This window comes from Cervus elaphus, chromosome 11 (genome assembly GCF_910594005.1).
Source record: "Cervus elaphus chromosome 11, mCerEla1.1, whole genome shotgun sequence".
Lineage (NCBI taxonomy): Eukaryota > Metazoa > Chordata > Mammalia > Artiodactyla > Cervidae > Cervus > Cervus elaphus.
The window spans coordinates 28,963,516-28,981,236 of NC_057825.1; the positions used below are offsets into that span (position 1 = coordinate 28,963,516).

A 17,721-nucleotide genomic window follows, 5' to 3' on the forward strand; every position below is an offset into this window, starting at 1 on the left:
AAGCTTTCCAAACAGAGCTGCATAATCTCACAGTTAAGAGCAGTTACTTCTGGTTGAAAGAGACTAAAAACAAAAAAGCAATCACTGTCAGGTTGTAAGGGTGGATAAATTCAAGGTGACTTTGGGTCATTCTGCTGTTTCGAGCCTGTGGAGTTAGGGGTGCCAAGGTAAGGATAATTCATTTTACAAGTATAAATTTAAACTGTGTCTTATTTGATTTGAACTCCAATTAGCACATTCTTTTACATTCTAATAGATGGTTCAATCTTCTGTTTAAAAAAGCAATTGGATTCTCTTAAAGGTAGCTATAATTTAGGGAGAAAAGAAAGAGAAACAGCACAGATAATTAGCTCCTGTAATTTGGGTGATTTTCCTAAAGGTGGGTAGCTTGAGTCTTCCCAGTGGAGGAGGGCAGGTGGAAGAAAGGGCACTGGGTTTTGTAAATGGATCCTTCGCTTTAGAATCTGGGCCATGTTTTGTTCTATACAGGGTGACTAAAGCAAGAAGATGTAGGATGACTTATTGTGGGCCTCTGGGGAGAGGGAAAAGTAAACGGGGTTTCAAGTTATTGCTTTGAGTTTTTCTTCTCTCTGCCTGTTGAAGGTGGGTCTTCAGTGTTGGGATGCTAGGACTTGACCTACTAGAAGCAGCACCGTGAGCTGAGATGTGCAACTCACAGAGGTGCCAGCACCATTCCTGTGGGGCGGCCTGGGATCCCAGAATCATAATCTGAGTTTCTTTAAGAACGTGTCCCCCTTGGGTCAAAATCCTTTAATCAGTGCAAAAATACTGCCCCCTGCCCCCAGCCCAATGCACTGCCACATCTCTGACTTTTTCTCCTTGATTCTTCCTAGTAGGTAGTATGGTTAAGTGGAAAGTGAATGACCTGTGACTAAGGCTACCCTGATTTCCAGACTCCACTTGCTAGCTATGTGATCTCAGGTGCAGTTTTAAACATATGTGAACCTCAGTTTTATTCTCTGTAATTTTGGAGTAATAATACCTACATCATAATTTTATTGGAATTAAGGAAATTACATGTTTGTTTCTTTCATCTTGGCAGCAGATTTCAGGCTATGGGCAATGAAAAAGTTAACAGAAAAATGAGACTCAGTTCAAGAAAAAGTGAATAGAAAGAAGAAAATGCTAAATAGAAACAACCATGATGTTTAAGTTCAGGTTAATGCAGAAATACAAGCAGAATTACCAGTTAGTATAAATATATCTTGTGCCATATTGGGGATATACTTAGACTTTTTAAGGTTCCTTATCTGAAATTCAGATTCAACTGGAGGTTTTGAATTTTATCTGGCAACAGTAATCACAAAGTGTCCTGAATATGTGGCAAAAAGGATGTGTGTCTGTGTGAAGGTCACTAAGCAAGGCTAATGCACATGGGGAAACTGCTGACTGATTATAACTGAGTTGGAAAGGCACTACATGAAGAGGTACTTGCTGAGGTTTTGTAAGAATCAGGTTTAACTAATCATTATGATGTGTTAGCACTCAGCCAATCAAATAATAAGTAACTGCTACCAGATCACAGTTATATTGTGTTTAATCAGCAGTTAATTTCTTGTAAGAGATTGCCATTGTTGATATGTTCTATTTAGTTACATGATGGATGTGGTTATCTTGAGCTGGGTATTTGCTGCTTAGGAAGAGAAGAACCACCACCTTCAGGGTTTACTGTCTTCATAGGAAATGAAATAGGGGGAGAACAAGCCAGTCACCCTTAGGTCATTGCTGGACAGTGCAGGAGAGTGGAGACTCCCAGGAGGACAGGTCCTGAGATACTGAAGATACTCAGCCCCTGGGGCAACCATGGGGTGAACAAGGGGGCCTGCCATGACCTCTCTCCTGCAGGGAGTGGCACTTGTATCTTTTCTCTCTTATAGTCCTCTTTGTTTTTTTCTAGATTAAGGTAAAGCACAGTCTGAATGCCAGCCCAGATTGCCCAGGACAAACTGCTTTGGAGATTTGTACACTTCCTTTCTGCTGGCATAGCTTCTGGCTGAGACCATGCCCTCATTAGAGACTGCTGCGAGTGCCAAGGGAGCCTGGGTCTCTTTGGGACTTTGCTTTGCCACTTGCAGTACAAAGTGTGCACATCTTTTCTGATGTGTCATAGTCATTAAAATTTTATTTCTTGGCCCTTCTTATGGATATAAAATAGTATCTCATTATTTTCATTTGCATTTCTCTGCTTGCTAGTGAGTCTGACAGCTTCTTCTTATGATTATTAGTCATCTTGTCCTCTTCTTCTATAACCTATTAATGTCTTTGCTCACATTTCTATTGGTTTTCCTAACTTTATAGACATTGTCTTAAAGGTTTTAAGCGTGACACCTGTTCTCTCCTTGCTATATTTCTCTTTCTAATTTGTGCCAATGTTGTCCTTCAATGAACTGAAGTTCTTAATTCCTGTGTAACCACATCCATTAATATCCCCACATTGCAGATGCTTCTGATATCTTTTTTAATTGAAATATAATTGATGTACAATGTCATGTTAGTTTCAAGTGCACAACACAGTGACTCAGTTATACACTGTGTATATATATATATTCATTTTCAGATTCTTTTCTCTTATTGGTTATTAAAAAGTATGGAGTATAGTTCCCTGTGTTATGCAGTAATTCCTTGTTTGTTATCTATATTATATATAGTATTATGCATATGTTAATCTCAACCTCCTAATTTATGCCCACTCTGCCTTTCCTCCTTGGTAGCCATAAGTTTGTTTTCTATGTCTGTGGGTCTATTTCTGTTTTGTAAATAAGTTTGTCTTTTTTTTTTTTAAGATTCCACATGTAAGCAACATCATATTTGTCTCTGTCTAGCTTACTTCACTTAGTATGATAATCTCTAGGTCCATCCATGTTGCTGCAAATGACATTATTTCATTCTTGTTTATGGCTGAATAACATCCCCTTGTTCTACAAAGCTATAGTAATCAAAATAGTATGGTGCTGGCATAAAAAGAGGCATATAGATCAATGGAACAGACTAGAAAGCCCAGAAATAAACCCACACACCCATGATCAATTAGTCTATGACAAAGGGAGCAAGAATATACAATGGAGAAAAGACACTCCTTTAATCAGTAGTACTGGGAAAACTGGACAGCTACATGAAAAAGAATGAAATTAGAACATTCTCTAACACCATATACAGTAATAAATTCAAAATTTATTAAAGACCTCTATGTATGACTAGATACTATAAAACTCCTAGAGGAAGAGATAGGTAGAATACTTTTAACATATATCTCAGTAATATCTTTTTGGATTTGTCTCCTAGAGTAATGACATTCTTTAAATATGTTTTTCCCCCACTCCTAGGGTATCACAATTATTTTTCAACATTTTTCTATCATCTGCTTAGATCCCCACCCAGCATTTAGCTCCTTTTTCTTAATTAGATTAAATTAGCTCTATTTATATTTCTAGCTTTTTTGGAGATAAATTATTTTGGCATTAAATGCTGTGTAAGTTTAAGAAGTATAATATTATGATTCAATATATGTATATATTGTAAAATGATTAGAACAATAAGGTTAACCAATCCATCACCTCATATAATTATGTATATCTGTGTGTGTGTGTGTGTGAACTTGTAATATCTCAGATTTAGATTTTTAATTCATCTGACTCCACCTTTGTATGTGATGTGAGTTAGGGCACATGATTCTATTTTTCCTTATTGTGAGTTTCCATTACATAATTTCTGTAAACAATACATTTTCAGTTTTACTCTTTATTGATTAAACATGCTATTTCTGAGTGTCCAGTTTTAACACATTGGTACATTTCTTTCTCTCTGGGCTAACATAAGTTTATTTATTTATGTTTTTTTTAGTAAGTCTTAGTAACTGGTATAGTTAGTATTCTCTTATTGAAATAGCTATTCATGGGATTTTATTCTTCCAGAACATTTTTTGAATAAGTTTCAAAAATCCCTAAAAAATTCTACCTAAACATTTTAATAGAACTGTTTTTGTATTTATACTTGTAGCTTAATTTGGAGCTTTTTTCTATTTTGTGAGACTATTTGTTTAAAATAAGGCTTAACTTTTTTCATAGAGACTTGATAGAGTTTACCTATAAAACTAGTTGGACTGAAATTTTTTAGGGAAATTTTATTTAACTACTATTTCATTTTTTAAATGTTTATATTATACTGAAGGTTTTCTTTTTTTTTTCCTACTTCAGATATTCATTCTAGGAGTTTATTTCATCTAAGATTTAGTTTTTAACTACTATGTTATTTTTTAATATATTATCTGTGTCCTTCATGATTTATTCTTTTTAATACATATATATTTTTAAACTATCTTTTTTATTGCATTATCATATTAGAGTTGTGCATTATGAGTGTTTTCCAAAAATCAATTTGGAATATTATTTAACTTTTATGTGTTTATAAATGCCCTGTTTCATTGAAATCTATCCTTACATTTCTTTTTTCTGATTTCTTTGACTTTATCTCTTTGTTCGAACTTCTTGAGTTTTAATCTTAGCTCATTTATAAAACATGTGCTTTCTGGTCACTGTAATTAAATCTGGCACTTAAAATCCTAAAAATCCATTTAGTTTTCATTGTCCAGTCCTAATTTTTTCATAAGAGTCTCTCTCTATATAGGGTTATTTACCAGCATGAGATTTTGCTTCCAAACACATGGAATTTTTAAAGTTATTTTTGTTATTAATTTTTTTCTCGAATTTTGGGTGTAAAATCTAGTATGCATGATATTTATTTCTGTTTTCTTTTGTTCTCACCTCCATTCTTCTTTCTTTTCATCTTATTCTTTTCTTTATCTACTTATTACTTTAAGAATTTTAGTTTTCCTAGTTTTTTAAACACACAGTTATTCTAAATATTCTATCTACACTCAAAAAGAATATGTACTCTGTTGTTGGATGCTGAATTCCGAATTATCCCATAGATTAATTAAATTTATTTGTTTTATTATCTAGATTTTCCATATTTCTGTTTATTTTGCCTTCTAGGTCTATCTATTTCTGAGAGTAGTGTGATAAAATCTGCAGCAACAATTGGTAATTTGTCTTTTTCTCTCTTCAGTCTTTCCCATTTTGGCTTTATATATTTTGTGATTTTATTGTAGAAGTGATAGCTGTTTCTAATGGTTTTATTTCCGTGATCAACTGTACTCTTTACCAATATAATCAGCCGTGTTATCTCTGTGGAGTTTTTTGTCTTAATTATAGTCTAGATATTAAGAATACTTCCTCAGATTTCTTTTGGTTAATATTTTCATAATATATCTTTTTTCCACCCTTTATTCTCAATTTTTATTTTATTTGCAAATATTACAGATGTGGCACTATTATACAATTTTATTTTCAATCTGAGTTTTTCATTGGTGAATTTAATCCAATATTATTGTGATTATATTGGCAATTTTTTGGTTATATGATTTAGTATTTTCCCTTTAATATCCTTCCTTTTTGTTTACTTTGGTAAACACTTTTTACTTTAAGTTTTCTTGTCCTAATTTCAAAAGTACATATTCTTCTTTTATTTTTATATTAGAAATCCTTAAATAAAAAATCCTTCTCATGTTTATATCCATATTGATTTCTTAAATTTATTATTACCTCTATTCTTTCCCTAAAAAATCAGCAAATTTTGAACATCCTCAGGGTCTTTTGGCCTTTTCTGCCCCTTTATCTTCATGGAATTTTAGTTCTGAGTTTATTGCAAAATGTAGAGCACTATAGATTTTGCCCTTTTATCCTTGTTTCAAGAGGTAGCTTTAATCTGTGCTAGAAAAGTTAATCACCCTTACTTCTCACATGGGTTGCTGCAGCCCCTGGATATACTTTTCTTCTTGTTGATTGTTTCAACCAAGAGTGTTTTCTAAGTGAATGTTTGTATGGCAAGTCTTCTGAGGCTGATATGCCTGGGGATATTTTTCTCACCCTTGCATTTTAATGGCAATTCTGTTAAACAAAGAATTTTAGGATCTGATGTCAATTTCTGCCTGTTGGGTGTTCTAACAGGTGTAGGTGTGCGTGTTTTGTCACCTTTCCTATCTGCCACTCTGGGCTCTTTCAGTCCAAGGTCTCTCACTGATAATTCTAGGAATTTTGTCTCCATTCTTTTTTGCAAATATCTCTTTTCTTTAGTTTATTATTTTTGTCTTTTGAAACTATTACAGATACTGTCACTTCTATTGCTAGCCTCTGTATTCCCCAGCTTTTCTCTTACACCTTCTATTTCTTTGTCTGTTTTTGGTGTCTTCTGAGAGAACTCTTTGATCCTTCAGCTTATTCACTCACTCTTCAGCTGTATTCATCTCATTTTGATCATTTAAAAAAATTTTAGCTACTGTATTCTGCACACTTAATATTTGTAACTTTCTTATAACTTCTAGCTCCTGCTTTATGTTATAGTACATTCCCTTCTATTTTGTTTATGAACTTATTTTATAATTGTAGATCATCTATTTCAATAATTTTGCTTCATATAGCATATGTTCTTTGGTTTGTAGTCTTTCTTGAAATAATGATTTTACCCTGCAGGTATGTGAAAATTGAGCATGTCAGTTGATATTTTCCTAAAGGTCAGTTATCTCTTGTGATAATGGACAGGCTCAAGTTTGAGCCTACCTTGGCAATCTAATGGGAGAGGTGAAAACCGTAGGCACCTGTGGTGGACACACTTTTAGGTCACCTATAATAAGTCTTGTTCTTTTATAATTTCCTCTTCTTCAGTGCCAGCAAAACCTCTGACTTGCTTCTAAGCAATAGACCTTGGCAAGGGTGATGGACTATGTTTCACTATATATAACTTCATCTTTGCTGGCTAGAAGGAGAGATTCTCCTGCTGGTCTTGAAGAAGCAAGCAGGCCTGTGTAATTGCCTCTGGAAAAGGCCACGTGACAAGGAATCAACAGGCAACCTCTCAGAATGGAAAGCAGCCCTTCCTGACAGCCAGCAAGAAAATGGAAACCTCAGTCCTACAACCTTCAGGAGATTATCTGGAACAACCTGAGGGAGACTGGAAGCATATCTTTCCCTAGTCAAGCCTCTGAATAGGCTGTAATCCAGTTAGCCCTGGATTGCTGCCTGATGAGAATCTAAAGCAAAGGGCCCAGTTAAGCTATGGGCTTTCTGACCTACAGAAATTGGAAAATGATGCATGCTTGATGTTTTAAGCATATAAGTTTGTGGCAATTGGTTCAATAGCAATAGAAAAACTAGTATATCTTCAATTCTCTGTTGAGTACTCCTGTTGGCTCCCATACCACCTGGCAACACTTCTGGACAGATTTTGCCTTTAAATGGTTACAGGATATAAGTATTGGGAGGAGGCAATTGGTTTAGATTTTTATTCAGTAGCTGAAAAAATTTGAGAGAGATGGAATAGATGTTCCCATATAATTAGTAACCTCCTATCTATTTTCATTTTCACCTCTTCTAAGTTTTCATCATATTCTTCATTTATAGACAATATTCAGCTTTACTAAAATATTTGGTTATACTTATTTCCCATATCTTACATAGCATAGTATAGGATTAGTTTCTTGGTATTTTCAAAGAAGGATTTTATTACTCAACAAATAATCTGAACTCTAATTAAAAAAAAAAAACCTGTAGATATAGAGCTCTTTTCTTTAAACGCTTTGAAAATGTTAGCCTTCTGTTGATAGTGAAAAATTTGGTAACAATCTGAAACTTTTTTCTTTAACATAACTTCACTCACTGGAAGTATTTAGAATATTATTAAAATATTCCCTATCACACATGTGTGTGGATCTTCCATTATTTATACTGTTTTATACATTTTAAAGTCCTTTCTCTTAGGTGTTTATATTTTTAAATCCTGAGAAATTCTGGTGCATTATCTGTTTCCACTTCTTCATTTGTTTTCTTTGTGGTACTGTGACAAATTGTTGATGATGTTATATTTTTATCATCTATGTTTATTAACTTCTGTGTTTTCCATTACTTAATGACTTTCTGATGCCTTCTAAATAAGTTCCTGGGTCTGATCTTTCTGTTCACTCATTTATTTTGTGGCTCTATCAATTCTGTTAATTTGTCTACCATTTGTGATTTTAAAAATATATTTATATTATTATAGCCAAAAAATCTATTTGCTTCTTATTTATAACTGTTTATTGCTGCCTAATGTCATCAACATATCCTATCCTAGCTCTTTTAAGAGAGTCATTCTATTTACTCTTTAAATGTTAACCTCTGTTTTCTGTCTTTCTCAATCACAGTGTATATACATTGTTCTGTACATTGATATTCTATTTTAAAAATTGTACTCAGATGACTTCTTAGTTTTCTCTTTAAGCTCATATACCTTAGCTTGTCATGTTTACCAGAGAATAAGAGCTTCTGTTCATCCTGGTGAATTTAATGCTGGATAGCCAGATTTGCTGTGTCACTACCAATCTTTTATTCCTTTCAGGAAAACCGTGGGACTTTTCTTAATATTTCTTTCTCTTGGCTGTAACTGTCTATACTTAGGGTTTAGAGCAGAAGATGGAAATACTCAGCAGCTGCCATTTTACAGAAACTTTTTAATCCATTCCTCACTCAGCCAGGCTTCTGCTTTGCCCTGTTATCTTGGGAACAGAAAAATGTTTAGCATAGTTTCTGCAATCCAAGAGCCTGGTTTGGAAGTCTAGCTCTGCCACATTCTAGCTGAGGGAACTTGGGCAAGCTCCTCAACTTCTCTAGGCTTTGGAATCCATATAAGTAATGTAGTCTATTACTATTCACTGACTGCTACCATTGCTATGATATTTTGATAAAATAATGTGTATAAAGTGATTAAGACAGTACCTGATACAAGGTAGGGCCTACTAAATATTTGCTATCTATATCATTACCGTGTCTAGCAGTTGTATATGTTCAGCAAATGTCATCTATTACTCTGTCCTAGTTACACGTATCCAGAGAGACCTATCTGAATCTTTGCACAGGTTACTATCAAAAAGTACCCGTTCTTCAAATCTAGAGGATTCCTATGTGCTTCCTGCCATGACCTACATCTCTTTCCATCCTAGTGCTCTGGTATTTTTTTGACAGGGGGCACTCTTTAGGCAAGAGTATGAGATCGAATGTTGATGGAATGGAAACAATATTTAAAATCTGTAGTATCTTATATCCATTATTTCCATCCTTTAAGTCTTTGCCTCGTAGACAATATGTGAACTGACTTCTCTTGTATGCACACAGACATTCACAGATTTTAAAGAAGTTTTACATTCATTATCACATTTAATTTTGCGTGACTTCAAAAAAGATAAGAAACACTTACTGAACCTATTTTCAAGAGGAAAACAATTCTCAAACTGATGGAGTATTCCAACAGGTTGAGTATAGTGAACCTGAAGTCAGCCCAGTTGTTCTAGCTTCTTTTAGCACAGTCCCCCTTCCACATAGTTTACAGAGGGGCCCAGGAAAAACAGAAACCTAGGATTTCTTCAGGAAGTGGATGTGTAAATAAAAAGTGAGTGGGATTTTAGATATTCATGATCTTGTCCTATCCCATCATACATTGAGCTCCGAGTCATGGCACACCCTACCCTTTCAGTGAAGAGGCCTCCTTATGCTTTTATTTACCCTTAGCTGATTGGAGTTGGTGCTGGGCACCACAAAGAGCATCAGGTTTCAGAGTCTCTTCCTGTAGTTCAAGCTCTGACCAAAGCATCTAAAAATGTCGACCCTGCTGTGAATCACTTACAGTATATTGTCAATACTTTTCAGGAGCTTTGGGAAATGAATGCTTAAATTTACAATTTGTCAGGTAATAAGAATGGATCCTCAGAGCTAAACCATTCTGTTACCATCACGTAAGTTAACCTATTAGATTTTATACACAGTTTACAATAGAGTGTTCTATCATTTACTAGAGAGGTAGCTTGTGAACTTAGGCCAAGCAAACATACTAGTGACCAGAAGATGTGGTACATATATTCAATGGAATATTATTCAGCTATTAAAAAGAATGGAATATCATTTGCAGCAACATGGATGGACCTAGAGATTGTCATGCTGAGTGAAGTGGGTCAGAGAAAGAGAAATGTCATATGATTTCACTTATATACATAATCTTCAAAAAGAAAAGTGATGCAAATAAATTATTTATAGGATGGAGACAGACTCATTGGAAAAGACTGATGCTGGCTGGAAAAGATTGAAGAGGAAAAAGGGAGACAGAATGAGATGGTTGTATCGCATCACTGACTCCATGGATATGAGTTCCAGCAAACTCAGGGAAATAGTGAAGGACAGGGAAGCCTGGTGTGCTGCAGTTCATGAGATCATAAAGAGCTGGACGTGACTTAGCATCTGAACAACAACAGACTTAGAGAATAAACTTGTGGTTCCCAGCAACTATCCCAGTAGGGGGAGGGATAGTTGGGGAGTTTGGGGTTGACATATATGCACTGCTCTATTTCAGTGGAAACCTTGTATAACACAGGGAACTCTTCCCAATATTGTGTAACAAGATAATTGGGAAAATAATTTGAAAAAGAATATATATTTCCTTGGTGGCTCAGGCAATAAAGAATCCACCTGCAATGCAAGAGACCTGGATCCAATCCCTGGGTCTGGAAGATCTCCTGGAGGAGAAAATGGCTACCCACTCCCTTATTCTTGCCTGGAGAATTCCACAGACAAAGGAGCCTGGTGAGCTCTAGTTCATGGGGTTGCAAAGAGTTGGACACAACTGACTGACTAACACTTTCAACTTCAACTTTCATGCATATGTGTGTGTTTGTGTGTTAAAAAACAAAAAAAAACAAAAAAAAAAACTCCGTGATGACCTATATGGGAATAGAATCTAAAAAAATAAAAGAGTGGATATATGTATACGTGTGACTGACTCACTATGCTATACAGCAGAAATTAGCACAACATTGCAAATCAATTATACTGAAACAAAAATTTAATTTAAAAATGTGTATTGAGTACTAACTCTGGCCCAATCTTATGTGAAACATTGTAGAGGAGACTAAACGGGAATAAGACACATGAAGCAATTAGTGAATATGTATATGAGAAATCGTGTTTCTCAATGCATGTGACATGTATGAGAAAGTCAAACAAGGTATAGCTCTTAACCCTGATCACTTAGTCAACAGCTTGTCACATGTAGTCATCAACGCATATTTGTAGAATAAAGAAGGCAAGATCAGGGTAGGCAGATATTTGTGCTTGTGTCAGGCTTTTTACAAGAGATATGATCTGAGATATTTTCAAAATACATGGGGGAAAGGGCAGGCATCCTAAGTGAGGTACAGACATAAAAGCAAGAAGAGAGTTTAGAGAGGAGAAAGGTGGAAAATGTGGGAATAATATCATCCATTATTAGAAAATAGACATTGTATAAAGCTCCATTAAGTTTACAATAGTCACATAATAACCTCCTAGAATCTCTAAGTCATATCTCCTCCACTTTGATATTTGAATGAATAACTAAGTCTTTTCATGCTGGTAAAATATGGTCATTTCTTTTTTTCTTTTTATCTCTTTTCTGTCTCGCTCCTTTTATTAAGGTATGATTTATGGCCCAGAATGTGTTCTTTTTTAAAAAAGAAATGTTGATGATATAAGGTTCTTTCATCTTTATTGTATATGATTTTAAAGTTACACATGGTTAAAAAAATCATAATGAAGCACCTGAAGCGTTCATTGATGGACCAATAGATAAACAAAATGTGGTATATACATACAATGAAATGTTGTTCAGCATTTTATAAAAAAGAAAGTAACTTCTGACACACTACAACATGAGTGGATCTTGACAGCATGCTAGGTGAAAAAAAGTCACAAAGGACAATATTATATGATTCTACTTACATGAGGTACCTGGAAAGTTGTTTAGTCTCTAACTCATGTCAGACTCTTTGGCAACCCCATGGACTGTAGCCCACCAAACTTTTCTGCCTATGGAATTTCCCAGGCAAGAATACTGGAGTGGGTTGCCATTTCCAAATAATCAAATTCACAAAGACAGAAAGTAGAAGGGTGGCTGTCAGAGACTGGGGGAGGGTAGATGGGTACAGAGTTCACTTGTGGACGATTACAGCATTCTGGAGATGGATATGGTAATGGTTGCACAACAACGTGAATACACTTAATGCCGTAGAACTGTGTGTGTATCTGTCTGTTAGTGGCTCAGTCATGTCTGACTCTTTGTGACCCAATAGACTATAGCCCACCAGACTTCTTTGTCCGTGGAATTCTCCACGCAAGAGTACTGGAGTGGGTTGCCATTCCCTTCTCCAGGAGATCTTCCTGACCCAGGGATGGAACCTGGATCCACAAATCTGCCCACGAATTGCAGGCACATTTGTTACAGTCTAAACCACCAGGACAGCCCAATAGACAGTAGAGCTGTACACTTAAAAAATAGTTAAAGTGGTAAATTTTTTTAAAATTTACCAGATTAAAGCAATGGAAAAAAATTAAAAATCAGAATAGTATTCAGAGAGAAAAGGTTATTTTTTAAATTTACATTTTATTTCAAATGTTTTTATTATTTTAGGACCAGTTTGATTTTCTTAATAGACTTTATTTTTTGGATAAGTTTAAGTTATAGCAGTATTGAGCAGAAGGGAAGCATGTGGGTGGCGGGAGGTCTGCTTAACGATCTCCAAGAGCATTTCAGCCAGAGCCCCCTGGTTTATTCAAGTCATCTCACTGGCTTTAACTGATGAAAAGTGTCTGAGACAAAACACAGGTAGAAAGCCAGGGCTATTGTAAAATCGTTTGTTGATTCAGACATTATCGATTCAAGCATACAATGTGTCTGATACAAATTTTTTTTTCTTTTAATTGAGAAAACTGACCACTTCATTTGACAGTGTTTAGGAAATGTGTGTGTACACAGTGTCTGGATGCAATCTGTAAAGATTTGGAAAAAGAATGAAGGAAAGGCTGGAGGTGGCCCTTTAAACTTGGGGTGTATTTTGCCGATAACAATAAGGGTGGACAAAGGTGCAGAGGCATTCTCTTTTTAGTTTAAGCATTGTAGCATGCACCCATAGCATTTACAGTGACAATGTACCCAGACTGGGTTCCCCCCGCCATCCCTCCCCACCCCCCGAGTCCTGAAAAAGGTTGGCTCTGGGCTTGGAATCTCTGCAGTTTTTCATGTTCTGGAAAGAGAAGAGAAGAGAAGGTATTTTGCAACTCAGCTCAGTTGTTTCTTAATGTTTGGAGAGAAATATGTCTTCTTGTAGATTGTTTTTTCAGTTGAAAAGAAACAGACTTTCTCATTGTACTGAAATGCCTCTTCCATATGCATACTGTATTTGCATCTGAGCCCAAAAGGAGTACAAAGATTTTGTTCCCTGATAATTCTCAAGCTCAGAAATTAGGGTGAGCCACACTCCTAATGGGATTCCAATGAAAATTTGATTTGCAGTAACTGGTGGGGAGCACAATAAAACTCTCAGTGCAGAAAGACAAGATTTATGCTCTCTATTGACCTTGATTTTATGTCCTAGGGAATAATCATCTTTGACATTTGTAAACGGCCCTTCCTACCACAGTCCCCCAGGTCTTCCTCATTCAAGAGCTGCTCTCAGAATGTCACTTTCCTCCTCAGTGACATGCTAGTATACCACAGTGGGAGGCCAGGACCTTCAAACAGGAGGGAGCAGCGTGATGCAGTTAAAGCAAAACCTGAAACATATCCCTCAGGGAAGGAAACTCTGGGGCTCAGAGTTCTTGTGCATGTAAACTATACTGCCAGTGTGTGTGGCTAGTTGGGGAAATGTGCTTTGCAGAGCAGCTTCACTCCAGGGAAATTGGGAAGGGTACCTTTGAGTGATTTCAAGCCTTTGGGACGAGTCCCTTGAAACCTTGGTTTAGGTAAGCTTCAGTGTTGTTGGTAGGAGACCAACAGACTGTGGACCATAATAGGGCCAGAATTTCTCAAAATTATAACATCTTGAACACACAAATCAGACATGGTAACTATTTCCAGTAGTTCTATTTTGGGAGCAGCTTCCAAAGTGATGAATACAAATGACAACTATCATTATCCTAGCTTATTCACAGAATCACACTGTCCTGGGAAACTACAGTTATGGAAATCAAGGGAATATTGCTTAATATTACTATTAATAAATTACATGCTAGAGCAGCAGTGGCAGTAGCTCAGCAAGTTGATGCAACAGAATAAGTGTTCACATGGCTTCATAGTCTACAGAACTCAATCTTACTTTTAAGTAATTTGTGATAAAAGATGTCCAATTACAATTTTGCCTTTCACATACCTTGAATTATAAAAATTTAACTATATGTTAGCCAATTCATAATGCTTCAAATATGTGTATGTGTGTCTCTATTTCCTTCTATCTCTATCTGTCACCTATCTATCCATCCATCCATCCATTTCCCTTCAGTTGCTTTAACTGAACAACCAAACTAGAATTATCTACTTTTAGGAACTCATTTTTTTCACTCTACAGCTCCTAAGATGGCTCAACTATTCTCTCTTGCCTGTGGTTTCAGTGTATGAAGAAAGAACCATTTTTCATCTTTTGCTCAAATTCTCCAAGTTTTTAAGGAGGGAAATTCACATTCTTTTTTCTTTTAGAAAAAGCACTCTTTAAGGATGTCTTTTCCACAACTTCTTCTAAATATGAAATGTGTGCCATTATCCCCCTTAAAATTTCTAGTCAGTACCAGTCCAGATTTATAGCAAAGTTTGATTTGAGACTTAATGAATAAATCCAAGCATCTTATATTTTGTTATACTACAGTGAACACAAAAAATTGTTAATTAAAAGAATTAAAAGCATGTTAACTGCATTAATATTTATACAGTTCAATTAATTTTAATACCTGAATTCAGAAATTTGTAATCATTTTAACTTAATTTGATTCAACTGCTTTTTAATCTTTGAAGGTACTTTTCAGATTAATGTTACTGTTTTAAAAATCCTGACTAATTGAGAACAGGTCAAGTTGCTCATCTGATTCTATAGTGTGCCATGTTTGGGATTTGGAAAGGCTAAGACCAGTATTTCAGAATCCAGTGCAATGACTGTGCATGGCAGATACTCCTTTTTTCTCTCCAGTATCAACAGTATTTATGCAGCTTATAGTAAGCATCTTATTCTGTAAGAGAAGAAGTAATCAGACAAGTAACTGATGCTAGTTTTCTCTCTTACATCCTGTTGAAAAATACATCTGATGCCCTAACACTCTCACTGGAATACCTGTGGTACATTTGATAAAAAATCTCTTCTAATAATATATCAATTCAAATCCAAGTATCCCCCCTACCCATCTCACCCTCCCAGTATGGCTTTAAAGTTAAAAGCAGAGTCTGAGACCATAGAATAGAAACACACTTTCAAACCCAGATGATGTTTATGATCTTTCAATGAGAAGTTAACTTTAGGATAAAGCATTCATTTGGAATGGATCCTCCCAGGTTAAAAATGAATAAATTAATGTATTCATTCCATTGTTTGCTACACAATTATAGCCACTTTTAGATTCTAGTTATGAAGTTCTAATAATATCAAAAGTGCAAGAAAGATGAATAAAGCATTTTCTGCTCTTCATGTGTTAATGACTTCAAGTATGAGGTAGAAATGTAAACATGCAATTAAAATCCAGTGAAATAACTTCCACATCTGGTCAAGATGGAGTAAAAGGAAACTGAATTTATCTTCCAAATACTCAAAAGGTAGATAAAGTATATGCAAGAATTATTTTTTCAAGGTGTTAGACCTAAACTTAATCATAACAAAATCATGTTGAATGTGAATGGTTGAAAACTCCCAATTAAAATGCAGAGATTATCAGTTTGAATAAGACCCATTACACTTTAAATATAATGACATAAATAAGTTGAAAATAAAAGGATAGAATAAGGTATATCATAATAACATTAACCAGAAGAAAGCTCTAGTAGCTGTATTAGCATCACATGAATTTGACCACAGCGCCAAACAGATATTATTGGGGGAACAGAGGTTATTTCATAATGGCAAAAGGATCAATCAATTCATTGAGAGGTCGTAACAATCCCAAACATTTATGTTCCAAAAAATAGAGCGTCAAAATGCACGTGTAAACATGATAGAACTGAAAGAGGAAATAGACACACCACAATTATATTTAAATGTTTCAGTATTCCTACTTCAACAGTAGATTTTAAAAAGTAAAAGGAAAATCATTATGTATATAAAAGATTTCAATAATGCAATTATATTAGAACTCTCCATGGAAATAGAAGCAATATGTATGTGTAGATATATAGAAAAGGCTTACTGTGCATGATTGGCTCACAGTTATGGAGTCTGGAAGTCCCATAATCTGCCATCTTCAGGATGGAGGCCTGGGAAAGCCAGTACTCTAGTTTCAGTCCAAATATAAAGCCTTAAGAACCAGGGGAGTTGCTAATGGTCTAAGTCCCATTCTGAAGTCAAAAGGCCAGAGAAACAGAAGTGCTGAAGTTCAAGGACAGGAGAGGCTGGATGTCCTGGTTCAAGCAAAGAGCAGCTTTGTCCTTTCTTCAACTTTTTGTTCTATTCAGGCTGTCAGTGGATTGGTTGATGCTTATCTGCATCAAGAAGTCTATCTTTCAGTTCCGTTCAGTCGCTCAGTCATGTCCAACTCTTTGCCACCCCATGAATTGCAGCATGCCAGGCCTCCCTGTCCATCACCAGCTCCCGGAGTTTACTCAAACTCATGCCTATCGAGTCGGGGATGCCATCCAGCCATCTCATCCTCTGTCGCCCCCTTCTCCTCCTAACCCCAATCCCTCCCAGCATCAGGGTCTTTTCCAATGAGTCAACTCTTCATATGAGGTGGCAAAAGTACTAGAGTTTCAGTTTCAGCATCAGTCCTTCCAATGAACACCCAGGACCGATCTCCTTTAGGATGGACTGGTTGGATCTCCTTGCAGTCCAAGGGACTCTCAAGAGTCTTCTCCAACACCACAGTTCAAAAGCATCAATTTTTCAGCGCTCAGCTTTCTTCACAGTCCAACTCTCACATCCATACATGACCACTGGAAAAACCATAGCCTAGACCAGACGGACCTTTGTTGGCAAAGTAATGTCTCTGCTTTTTAATATGCTATCTAGGTTGGTCATAACTTTCCTTCCAAGGAGTAAGCATCTTTAAATTTCATGGCTGCAGTCACCATCTGCAGTGATTTTGGAGCCCCCCAAAATAAAGCCTGGCACTGTTTCCACTGTCTCCCCATCTATTTCCCATGAGGTGATGGGACCAGATGCCATGATCTTAGTTTTCTGAATGTTGAGCTTTAGGCCAACTTTTTCACTCTCCTCTTTCACTTTCATCAAGAGGCTCTTTAGTTCCTCTTCACTTTCTGCCATAAGGGTGGTGTCATCTGCATATCTGAGGTTATTGATATTTCTCCCAGCAATCTTGATTCCAGCTTGTGCTTCTTCCAGCCCAGTGTTTCTCATGATGTACTCTGCATATCAGTTAAATTAGCAGGGTGACGATATACAGCCTTGACGTACTCCTTTTCCTATTTGGAACCAGTCTGTTGTTCCAAGTCCAGTTCTAACTGTTGCTTTCTGACCTGCATACAGGCTTCTCAAGAAGCAGGTCAGGTGGTCTGGTATTCCCCTCTCTTTCAGAATTTTCCACAGTTTATTGTGATCCACACAGTCAAAGGCTTTGGCATAGTCAATAAAGCAGAAATAGATGTTTTTTTCTGGAACTCTCT

The 17,721-nt window shown here is 36.0% G+C and overlaps 1 long non-coding RNA gene across 1 annotated transcript in view; it reads left to right on the top strand.

Annotated features, from left to right (window-relative positions):
* Nucleotides 1–70: 70 nt before the first annotated feature.
* Nucleotides 71–17,721, top strand: part of LOC122703906 — a 157,300-nt gene continuing 139,649 nt past the window's right edge. The window contains exon 1 of the long non-coding RNA XR_006343650.1: nt 71–167. This is a non-coding gene — a long non-coding RNA (uncharacterized LOC122703906). The remainder of the gene's footprint in view (nt 168–17,721) is intronic.